The sequence below is a fragment of the Aquarana catesbeiana genome, linkage group LG02, assembly GCF_042186555.1.
Source record: "Aquarana catesbeiana isolate 2022-GZ linkage group LG02, ASM4218655v1, whole genome shotgun sequence".
Lineage (NCBI taxonomy): Eukaryota > Metazoa > Chordata > Amphibia > Anura > Ranidae > Aquarana > Aquarana catesbeiana.
In genome coordinates this window covers 748,381,040-748,393,386 of record NC_133325.1, presented here as the reverse complement: position 1 = coordinate 748,393,386, position 12,347 = coordinate 748,381,040, and the positions used below count along the sequence as shown (strand labels likewise).

General features: G+C 42.1%; 1 protein-coding gene across 6 annotated transcripts in view; it reads left to right on the top strand.

Annotated features, from left to right (window-relative positions):
• The window catches only part of GRIK1 (glutamate ionotropic receptor kainate type subunit 1), a 652,481-nt gene that overhangs the window by 215,064 nt on the left and 425,070 nt on the right, over nt 1-12,347 (top strand). The window lies entirely within an intron of this gene.

Sequence of the window (12,347 nt, the reverse complement as noted above, 5' to 3'; positions counted from 1 at the left end):
GGAGAAACGGATAGAATGCAATTTAGAAATGGAATTACACAAATATATTACTTTGGAAGGTCACAGCTGTATTCCTTGGAATTTTTATAGTTGTAAACAGAGAAATTAGATCTCACCCAGTCTTTCCTGAATGGTGTGATTTAGGTTTGGTTCAGTCACTCACCATGGCATGTTCATTTGTGGTGCTTTAAGGACATTTCTGCATGTTATCGCCACCACTCAGACAAGTCCTTTCAGAAAATAATGTGTAAATGTAAAGTTCACCAACTGTAGTCAATTTGGTTAGGCTGCCCATAGATTTGATTAGAGGAACGTTGGATATATAGGGATGATCCAACTACCCTCAGGGCAGAAAGCTTACTAGACCCTGAAGGCTGCTCCATGAGAGGAAAGATAGACACAACTGGCTCCACTTGGCCACCACCATCCCCACTGAGAGCTCCAGATTGACTTACAACTCTACTCACCCACGTGATTGTTGCCTGCTCCAATTAAAAACGGCCCAGCCATCCAATAACAACTCCCCCCAGCTAAAGCTATCGTAACCTCTTATTGGTGCTGCAAAAACTGGTACTTACCTATGCTGGTTCTGCCCAGCCAAGCACTCAGTAGTCCTAGCAGTTGTATTCAAGCAGGTACAGTGCCTTGAAAAAGTATCCATACCCCTTGAAATTTTCCACATTTTGTGATGTTACATCCAAAAACATAAACGATTTTTATTGGGATTTTATGTGATAGACCAACACAAAGTGGCAAATAATTGTGAGTTGGAAGGAAAATGATAAATGGTTTTCCAAATTTTTTACATATAAATATGTGAAAAGTGTGGCGTGCATTTGTATTCAGCCCCCCTGAGTCAATACTTTGTAGAACCACCTTTCACTGCAATTACAGCTGCAAGTCTTTTTGGGGATGTCTCTACCAGCTTTGCACATCTAGAGAGTGAAATTTTTGCCCAATTGTCTTTGCAAAATAGCTCAAGCTCTGTCAGATTGGATGGAGAGTGTCTGTGAACAGCAATTTTCAAGTCTTGCCACATATTCTCAATTGGATTTAGGTCTGGACTTTGACTGGGTCATTCTAACACATGAATATGCTTTGATCTAAACCATTCCATTGTAGTTCTGTCGGTATGTTTAGGGTCGTTGTCCTGCTGGAAGAAGAAACTCCACCCCAGTCTCAAGTCTTTTGCAGACTCTAACATATTTTCTTCTAAGATTGCCCTGTATTTGGCTTCATCCATCTTCCCATCAACTTTGACCAGCTTCTCTGTCCCTGCTAAAGAAAAGCATCCCCACAACATAATGCTGCCACCACCATGTTTTACAGTGGGGATGGTGTGTTCAGGGTGATGTGCAGTGTTAGTTTTCTGCTAAATACACAGCGTTTTGCTTTTAGGCCAAAATGTTAAATTTTGGTCTCATCTGACCAGAGCACCTTTTTCCACATGTATGCTGTGTCCCCCACATGGCTTCTGCAAATGGGACTTCTTATGGCTTTCATTCACCAATGATTTTCTTCTTGCCACTCTTCCGGCAAGATTTGTGGAGTGAACGACTAATTGTTGTCCTGTGGACAGATTCTCCCACCTGAGCTGTGGATCTCTGCAGCTCCTCCAGAGTTACCATGGGCCTCTTGGCTGCATCTCTTTTTAATGCTCTCCTTGCCCTGGCCCGTCAGTTTAGGTGGACGGCCATGTCTTGGTAAGTTTCCAGTTGTACCATACGCTTTCCATTTTTGGATGTTGGATTGAACATTGCTCCATGAGATGTTCAAAGCTTGGAATATTTTTTTATAACCTAACTCTGCTTTAAACTTCTCCACAACTTTATCTCTGACCTGTCTGGTGTGTTCCTTGGCCATTATGATGCTGTTGGCTCACCAAGGTTCTCTAACAAACCTCTGAGGGCTTCACAGAACAGATCTGTATGTATACTGAAATTAAATTCCACACAGGAACTCTATTTACTAATTAGGTGACTTCTGAAGGGGGCTGAATACAAATGCACACCACACTTTTCAGATATTTATTTGTAAAAAAAGGTTGAAAACCATTTATCATTTTCCTTCCCCTTCACAATTATGTGCCACTTTGTGTTGGTCTATCATATAAAGGAAGGGGGCAAAACTGATGCCTAAACATATTTTACCTTAATGCAAGGAATGCATTAAAGGGGTTGTAAACCCTTTTTTAAAAAAATAACTAACATGTCATACTTACCTCCACTGTGCAGTTCCTTTTGCACAGAGTGGCCCCGATCCTCGACTTCTGGTTTCCCCCGACGGCGCTGGTAGCTCCTCCCTGCATCGAGTGTCCATGTTGGAGAAGGCTCTCCTAAGGTGGACACCCCTGCAGGCGCGCTCCCGAGTCCTGCATCTGTGTACATTCACACAGAATGCAGGACTCGGCCCCGACCCCCGGTGCCCGCATCTTTGGATTTGATTGACAGCACCAGGAGCCAATGGCTGCACTGCTATCAATCTATCCAATCAAGAGCCAAGACAACAGGCAATAAGGAGTAGCGCGTCTCCCTCGAGGGAACGAACGGGCTCAGGTGAGTAAAACAAGGGGGCTGGGGAGCCGGTCAGGGCCAGAAGTTTTTTTCACCTTAATGCAAAGGATGCATTAAGGTGAAGAAACATGAGAGTTTACAACCCCTTTAAGGTATAAATTGTTTACGCTTTAGAACCACTTTCAGCTCATTCGTTTTTATGGGAGACCCAAAAGCCGTAAAAAGTCCAGATCTGGCTTAGCAATGATCAGTTTCCCAATGTTTGACTTTTATGGAGGATCTGCCATAGATATTATTAGAACTAAATAATTACCTGCTCAAGGAGCTTCCCTGACCTCCCGTCCATGTCAGCTAAGATTTCAGAGCTCAGTCCAGACTTTACAAGGCCATCAGTTTAACCTGGGAGATAAAGTAGCTTTATACACAATCAATAAAATAACATACAAGCTTTAATACATTAATATTTTATCAATTGTTGTTTTTATTCTTTTTAACCGCTTCAGCCCCGGGCCATTTGACCAGAGCACTTTTTGCGATTCGGCACTGCGTCGCTTTAACTGACAATTGCGCGGTCGTGCGACGTGGCTCCCAAACAAATCAACCTCCTTTTTTTTCCCCACAAATAGAGCTTTCTTTTAGTGGTATTTGATCACCTCTGCGGTTTTAATTTTTTGCGCTATAAACAAAAAAATGGGCGACCATTTTGAAAAAAACTCATTATTTTTTACTTTTTACTATAATAAATACCCCCAAAAAATATATAAAAAAACATTTTTTTTCCTCAGTTTAGGCCGATACATATTCTTCCACATATTTTTGGTAAAAAAAATCACAATAAGCGTATATTGATTGGTTTGCGCAAAAGTTATAGCGTCTACAAAATAGGGGATAGTTTTATGGCATTTTTATTAATGATTTTTTTTTTACTAATAATGGCGGAGATCAGCGATTTTTATCATGACTGCAACATTATGGCGGACACGTCGGACAATTTTGACACATTTTTGGGACCATTGGCATTAAAACAGCGATCAGTGCGATTAAAAATGCATTGATTACAGTAAAAATGTCACTGGCAATGAAGGGGTTAAAACTAGGGGGCAGTGAAGGGGTTAATGTGTGTCCTAGTGTGTGTTCTTATTGAAGGGGGGGAGGGGACTGTGCAGGGAAGCTAACAGATCGCTGTTCATACTCTGTATGAACAGAGGATCTGTCAGTTCTCCCCTCAGAGACCCGGAAACTGTGTGTTTATATGAGCGATCGCGGGAGCCCGTTGGTGATCGAGACTGCCGGGCACTCACATCGGCTCGGGGGGCGAGCGGGGGGAAGCTAGTGGCTAGTGGCCACAGGGCGAAGCGACGTTACATCACGTTGTTTCGCCCAGCCGTGCCATTCTGCCGCAGTGCAACTGCAGCGGCTGGTCGGCAAGTGGTTAAATCTGCAGCTTTTATTAACAAAATACCTGGTGGCCCTGCCATGAAGGTTAAGGTTTGGCCACTTCATATTATAGGGTGACAACTGTCACCCAATTGTACTTCTGTGTTGTCATAGCTGGATCGGTTTAAAACGAGCAGCTGAGAAGTGGATTACTGTTTAAATGCAGCTACTTTTTAAGGGCCTGGGAGGGATCGGGGGGACCCCACGCAGTTTTTTTTTTTGCTGGCAATCCTTTTTTTTTACATTCAGCTGTCAGCGTGGAACCCTGACTCATCAGTTATTAAAGAAGACGTGGCGGCAGGCTTCCCGGCCCGTTCCTTAACAACCAGATATTCACAGAGAAAAAAAAAAACACAAAGCGCATGAAAACTTAATGCAAAAATGCATCAAAAACGTGGGTTTGAAAACGCAAATCAGGTAAAAAAAAAAATGCAGTAACCGCAGCCACATAGATGTGAACCTAGGGTCAAAGGATCACACTGAACACTCTGCTTTAAGCATCATAGTACATAAGAGTACTCGGTATGTCCCTTAGATAAGTCATGCTTTCTTATCCTAATATATGTCTTCAGGGAGATTGGAAGTGGATATTGCAAGAATCTTCCTTGGGATTCTGAAGTGATGATGGGAGAGGAAGTGTGTCCATATGTTATTACTATCTATGATAACTGTGGCCAACTGGATAAATTGTGTTAAAAGTCTTATAAAGATGAACAGTTGTTTGGTGAGATCTCTCTCCAGTGCCCCGTAATTCAGTTTTATTGTGATCGAGGCTTCGGGGGGAGCGCAGTCAATCAAGGCATGGGCTGCACTGTGGAAGGTCACATGCGGGTTACCTCCGCAAGAATTCCAATCTTTTATTAGAAAAGAGGATCCTCCTCTCCAATAGATGTGTTCTCTTCTTTACAATGACACAGTCGTATCAACGTTACCTTGACATCCAGGCAAGCCGTGCCCCTTTCCTTTGATTGTAACGTACTTTAATTATAGTAATGAAAGGGATGGATGAAAGCAGGCATCACTAATACATTTTAATAGGTGCAGTCAATCAGAAATTAGCTTGAATCAGTTCTTTGGAGCATTTGTAGTATTTCTTTCAATCTGTTTTATGTGACTGCAAATGCGTATGTTTGCTTTTTAGATGCAATTTTGAATTTAATGGCATGCAATTAAAATAGTTCTGTTAGCGTTATGTATTATTTGTAACATTATACAGTTCTAAAGTATTTCTATCTCCATGTAAAACTCGCTTATGAAAATTCCATTTTCTTAGCAATCAATGTTACCTTTCAGGGCAAAAATTGCAGCTTTATATGGGGGTGGCTATCAAATTGCCACTCATGTTATTGGGTACATGTAACCTCAAACCGGCCATGAGTGGCAATTTGATAGCGCAATCCAACTTTTCATTCCATTGTTTGACAAAATCGCAAGGCAATCGGAGACCTAAAATGGTGGTTTCGATAGACTGAGGAAAATGGGAATGAAATTACTATGAATGAACAGCCAGAAAAAAAAAAAAACTTTTATAGATATTGTTATCTTTGATCCAACCCTCCAATAAACTGCACTGAAGCTGTCAATTTATTTACCCAGTTTTGACTTCACAATTCTGGTGGTCAATCAAACTCATGGATTTTTTTTTTGGGCATCAAACAAACAATGCACCCACAGCCACCCAAGCCCCCCCCCCCCCCCCGGGTTGGTCAATCACACCCCCCCATTCGGTCAGTTGGCCCCTCACTTACCCCATCTATGGCCCGGCACGACGGGCGGTGGCCTCTCCTGCGTCTCCTCCTCGGCATCATGGAGGCCATGCGTCTCCTCCCTCCTCCACGGCCAATAGGATTGCTTCTCCTTTCGGCCAATCAGGAAGCGGGTCTCAAGACCCGAGGAGAATCAATGTGACAATAGAGAACATTCATTTGCTATTGTCACAAAATTGGGTAGCCCAAAGCCCACCCTTTTTTGAAGCCTATTAGAGCCTCTGGCTCTAATCACGTGCTTTAAAAAAAAAAAAAATCCCCATTGGAATCCATGCGTCCGGTAATGTATATTAGGGGGCCGAAAAACATATGGATAGGGTGACAGTGCCCCTGCGCTCTGCATTACGGGCTGCCACTGATTGCCTCATTTCTGGTGATAATTTGCACTTACATATGTGATTTCTATTAGATGGAACATAATTGAAATTGTCTATAACTTTCCACATATATGGCCAATTAACGAGCCGCCCAGCTGTTGTGCTAGAGATACAAAGGCGGTTGTAGGTAGCTTGGTCTCACCGCTAAAATCAATAACAATCAATCACTAATAGTAACAAGGGATCACATAAAGGAGATCTATGGTCATAGCATACAGTTTTACCATATAACTAGGGATTAAGGATGAGCTCCGGCGTGTTCGCAACTCCATGTGCCCGCGCCCGCCAGGAAGCTGACACTCTGCAGCACTAATCACAAGCAGTGAGACATTTCCCTGTCCGCGGCTGCACAGATCGGGAAATGTCTCACTACCTGTGATTAGCACTGCGGAGTGTCAGCTTCCTGGCGGGCGCGGGCACATGGAGTTGCGAACACGTCGGAGCTCATCCTTACTGGGCGTGCACCGATACGTTTTTATTCGAGTACAAGTACCTTTTTTTTTTTTTTTTTTTTTTTTTAAGTACTCACCGATACAAAGTACCGATACCTACCGCAACTGTTTTGTTGACATTTTGTGCTTTTTTTTCAACGTGAAACGTGTAAATATATGTTAAAAGTATAAAAATATTAACAAATAAAGCAAACAATTTTTTTTTAATTATTAATAGTTTATAAAATAGAAGTGAACAAAACAAAATCAGCAGGAAAATAATAATTAAATGGAGGAGAATAAGGAGTTAATTAAGGTGGATTAGAATGAATTAGGGGTTAATAAGGGGTTAAACAGAGGAACACATAAATAAAAAAAACAGGGTGCTTTAAACTGACTTCATCTGCAGATCAAACTTCATCCCTTTGATCTGTAGATGAAGAAACAGAAAGATACAAAAAGAAAAAATGTTTCTTTTTGGCTGAGCAATATAAACATTGCCCAACTGCTTTTTTTTTTGACAGCTCCAATTGCCAACAGGGGAACCCCACTGACAGCTGAATGAGTCAATGGTTGTTAAGGACACGGCAGCCCCGCTCCTTAACAACCAATCATTTCTGGCTTTTTTTTTGTTGTTGTTTACATTTCAGCTGTCAGTGGGGGCATCCCGTAGGCAGCTGAAAAAAAACGAGCCTGAAAGTATCAGTTTCAGGTATCGGTGCATTTGCACAAGTACTGATACTTGTACAAATGCTTAGTATCAGCACTAATACCGATACCAGTATCAGTTTCAGGTATCGGTGCAACCCTACTTATAGCATCATCATTGTAATAGCAATACATACAATATATACAATATATATATCGATAGATAGATAGATAGATAGATAGATAGATAGATAGATAGATAGATAGATAGATAGATAGATAGATAGAGATATTGGCAATCCAATATAAGCTTACCTGAAAAATCTCCTTTCATATTGTGAGTTCTGTCTGCTGGCCGTCTCTTCCCACAACTCCCTGTATTCCCTGCATGCTTTGCAGCTTCTCCTCTGCTGTTTACTTTCCATTTCTAAGAACTACATATCCCATGGTACCTTGCTACCTGCAAGCAGTGATTCCTATACTGACTCCGCCTCCTGAAACTCCTCCTCTCAGCCCCTCTGTATTTCAGAAGGCAGGCTCTATGAAATGTTTGACACAGCAGTGTCTACTGACAGGGCATAGTGACTACATATCACAGAATTCAAGGAAGTATATGTGTAGGGATCTTCATAAAGTACATTTACAAACCATAAGACTGGTCAGATTATTAGAAGTAGGCTAGAAATCACTGAAATACAATATGGAACTAAATATACGATTTTCCATTTCCACTATAGATACACTTTAACCACTTAGTGACCGCCCACTGTAGATTTACTGCGGCAGGGCGGCCGCACTGTGCCATATCATGTACCTAGTACGTGATCTGACACTTTCGGGTTTGGGGCGCACGCCACCGATGACCCACTCCCGCTGTGATTGGACAAAAAGAAAGCCAATCAGCGGTTCCGGCAGACGCGATGTCTGCCGGGACACACCGAGCGGTCAGGAGAAAGGCAGACTGCCGTTCTGCCTATGTAAACAAGATAGATCGCCATTCTGTGAGAGGGGAATATGCTAATCCTGTGTTCCTGCTAAGCAGAAACACAGATCTTTACATTCCCCAAGTCAAAGCACCTCCCCCACAGTTAGCAATCAATACTAGGGAAGACATTTAACCCTTTGATCGCCCCTGATGTTAACCCCTTTCCAGCCAGTGTCATTAGTGCAGTGACAGTGTATATTTTTAAGCACTGATCACTCTATTAGTGTCACTGGTCCTCAAAAAGCGTCAAAAGTGTCAGTTAGGTGTCCGATTTGTCCGCTGCAATATCGCAGTCCCACTATAAGTCACTGATCGCCGTCATTACTAGTAAAAAAAAAAAAAAAAAAAATCCCATAGTTTGTAGATGCTGTAACTTTTGTGCAAAAAATATACACGTATTTTGATTTTTATTACCAAAAATATGTCGCAGAATACATATTGGTCTAAATTGATGAAGAAATTTGATTTTTTACATCTTTTTATTGGGAATGTTTTACAGCAGAAAGTAAAAAATATTGTGTTTTTTTTTCAAAATTGTTGGTCTTTTTTTGGATATAGCGCAAAAAAGAAAGCTCTATTTGTGGGAAAAAGGGAAAAAAAGGACATACATTTTTTTTGGGCACAGCATCACATGACTGCGCAACTGTCAGTTGAAGTAGCACAGTGCTGTATCGCAAAAAAGGGCCTGGTCATGAAGGGGGTAAACCTTCCGGAGCTGAAGTGAATAAGCAACAAGCCATCCTGCCTAAAGAAAATGAATAGTATTTACCAGTCCAGGGGGGCTGTGGCTTCTACTTTTAGGGTCCTATCACACTGGGGCGGTTTGCAGGCGCTATTGCGCTAATAATAGCGCCTGCAAACCGACCCGAAAGTGCCGCTGCTTTCATTCCAGTGTGAAAGCCCCGAGGGCTTTCACACTGGAGTGATGCGCTGGCAGGACGGTAAAAAAAGTCAGCTAGCAGCATCTTCGGAGCGGTGAAGGAGCGGAGTGTATACCGCTCCTTCACCGCTCCTGCCCATTGAAATCAATGGGACGGCGCGGCTATACCGCCGGCAAAGCGCCTCCGCAGAGGCGCTTTGCTGTGGTTTTTCACCATTTCTCGGCCGCTAGTGGGGGTAAAACCGCCCCGCTAGCGGCCGCATACCGACGGTAAAGTGGCGCATACAATAGCGGCGCTTTACCGCCGACGCCCGCCCCAGTGTGAAAGGACCCTTACTCTCTGGCTGAGCAACAATGGCTAAACAACTTTTACCAACAGGTGACCTGAAACTTTTCGGTCTCAGGTCACTTAAAGGGGTTGTAAAGTCAGAAGGTTTTTTATCTTAATGCATTCTGTGTATTAAGATAAAACGCCTTCTGTGTGCAGCAGCTCCCCTCATCCCACCTAATACTTACCTGAGCCCCATCTCTGTCCAGCGATGTCCACGAGTCCCTCGGCCATCCGGGACTCTCCCCCTGATTGGCTGAGACACAGCAGTGGCACCATTGGCTCCCGCGGCTGTCAATCAAAGTCAGTTAGCCAATCTGTTTGTTTGTTTTTTTGTTTTGTTTTTTTAAAACAAGACTTTACAATCACTTTAAGAAAACACTAGGCCACTCAGTGAAGTTCAATGAGAAGAGGTTTAACCTTAATCTACAAGGGAGGTTCTTTACTGTTAAGCCTCGTACACACGATTGGATTGTTGACCAACAAAACCGTGGAATTTTGTCCGAAACAAGCCCAAACTTGTCTTGCATACACACGGCCACACAAATGTTGGCCAACAACTACGAACGTAGTGACGTACTACGTGTTTTTTTTAGCTCTTTAGCGCCACCTTTTGGGCTCCTTCTGCTAATTTTGTGTCAGTAGAAGTTTGGTGAGTGTTGATTTGTGCTTTTCATTTTGCACTTTTCAGTTCGTTTCTGAACGGCCGTTCGTCAACCAGCCATGTTGCGGAATCAGAGGAGATAACGTGTTATTTATTATTGGCCTTGGAGTTATTGCTTTGACATTATTTTTTTGGTTGAATAATGGTTTGATTTGGTATATTTTCTATATTTTTGGATGCATAGAATGCACTTTTTGGTTAAGTTCTATTGGCAGATAGCATGTCTAATTTTATTTGTTTTCTTTTTTTAATGCACAATAAAAAAATTGTGTAGAATAATACTTGGCTATGTGTTTTACTTCAAATGACAGTTTGGGAGTAGGCAGTTACATTTTGAAACATACAATGTAAAATTGACAAGGGACACCAACATAGTTGTATCTTTGATCTTAAAAACTACGGGATAACGGTGTTGTGGTAACTTGCCTAAATAAAAAAAAAAAAAAAAAAAAAAGCATAATAATATTATTCTTGATATCACTAGAAAAAAAAATCCTTTGAAAATTTGTCTGCAATAACTCCATCAGTATCACCAACAAAGCAGCTTCATTATTATCTCATTAAAGAAGAAGAGAATTGTGTGCTGCATTTGGAGATTTCATAATTTGCCACATCACGAATGTTAATTCTCCATTACGAATGCTAGTTTACAAGACCGACCGCTTCTGGCTCATCCTTGCTTCCGAGTATGCGTGTTTGTACTTTGGACTTTTGTCCGACTGACTTGTGTAGACACGCTCGGAAAATCCGACAACACACATTTGTCCGTGGAAAATTTTAAAACCTGCTAGCCAACATTTGTCCGAGGAAAATCCAACAACAATTGTCCGATGGAGCGCACACGGTCGGATTTACAGCCAACAGCCTCTCATAACACATTTCCCGTCGGAAAGTCTGATCGTGTGTACGAGGCTTTAGAGCGGTAATGCCGCGTACACACGAGCGGACTTTACAGCAGACTTGGTCCGACGATCTTTCTGACAGACTTTGTAGCGTAGGTGCGCCGGACTTACAAACGGACGGACTTGGACACACACGATCACACCAAAGTCCAACGGATTCGTACGTGATGACTTATGACCGGACTAAAATAAGGAAGTTGATAGCCAGTAGCCAATAGCTGCCCTAGCTTCAGTTTTAGTCCGTCGGACTAGCATACAGACGAGCGGATTTTTCGTCTGGACTTGAGTCCGTCGGAAAGATTTAAAACATGTTTCATTTCTAGGTCCGTCAAACTTTTGGGAAAAAGCAGTCCGCTGGAGCCCACACACGATCGAATTATCCGATGGAGTCCGGTCCGCTGAACCAAGTCTGCTGTAAAGTCCACTTGTGTGTACGCGGCATAAGGATGTGGAACTCCCTTCCACAATTGGTGGTGTCAACGGAGGGTGTCAATAATTAAAAAAAAAACTATTAGATGGGCATCTCAGCGAGCGTCATATACAGGGATATGGGAAATTGTATTCACCTAAACACACACACACATATCCACCCAACTGAACTGGTTGAACTGGTTAGACTGGTTGAACTGGATAGGCTTTATTAAACCTTAACAACTATGTAACAGATTTCTGCATGTGTCAGATGCCGGCTCTTCTGTGTGCTGTGATTCTCCCCCGTGGCTGCCATGTAAAATGTGTCAGATTCCTGGTCCCTCATGGCCACAAATCTGTAGGCTCATAAGAAGTGATATTGATATTGTGTTTCTGGCAGGATCAACAGATATTTTATGTATTTGCTGAAAATGTTCTTAAAAAAAAACCAAACAAACAAATGCAGCCAACGCATATAAGAACTGTAACATAATGCTGCAACATATTGCATTTTTTGTTCTTGGGTTTAGTTATCCTTTAAGTTTTAGATGTGTTGGGCTCTCATTATAATACATTACGGAGGCCGTTTGGCTGTTTTCTTTTGCAGATGTATTGGCACCTGTAGTGTATAGTTATTTTGTGTATTTACAAATGACAGACGTTGGAATACAAAGTTACAGCTAATTAATATCTGTACACAGAGGTTTCTCCACCAGCACCTGCTGTGTAATCTCTTTCACATTTTCTTCCTGCTGCAATAAATAATAGCAAACTCCAGCTAATTAAGAAGTCACCATCTGTGAAGTGTTACTTGTGTTGTATTTCCTCAGCACATGGCTGTCAGCGACGAATGTCCACCAATGCCTTACAGGCAGCAATTTGAATTATTACCAACTCTGGAAGATCTGGGTGCACTGTTGCCACTTGAGTTGAAATACTAAAGGCAAATAGACTGTGCACTCTACATATGAAGTTTCTCCAGAGCTTAGTAAATGAGGTGAAGCT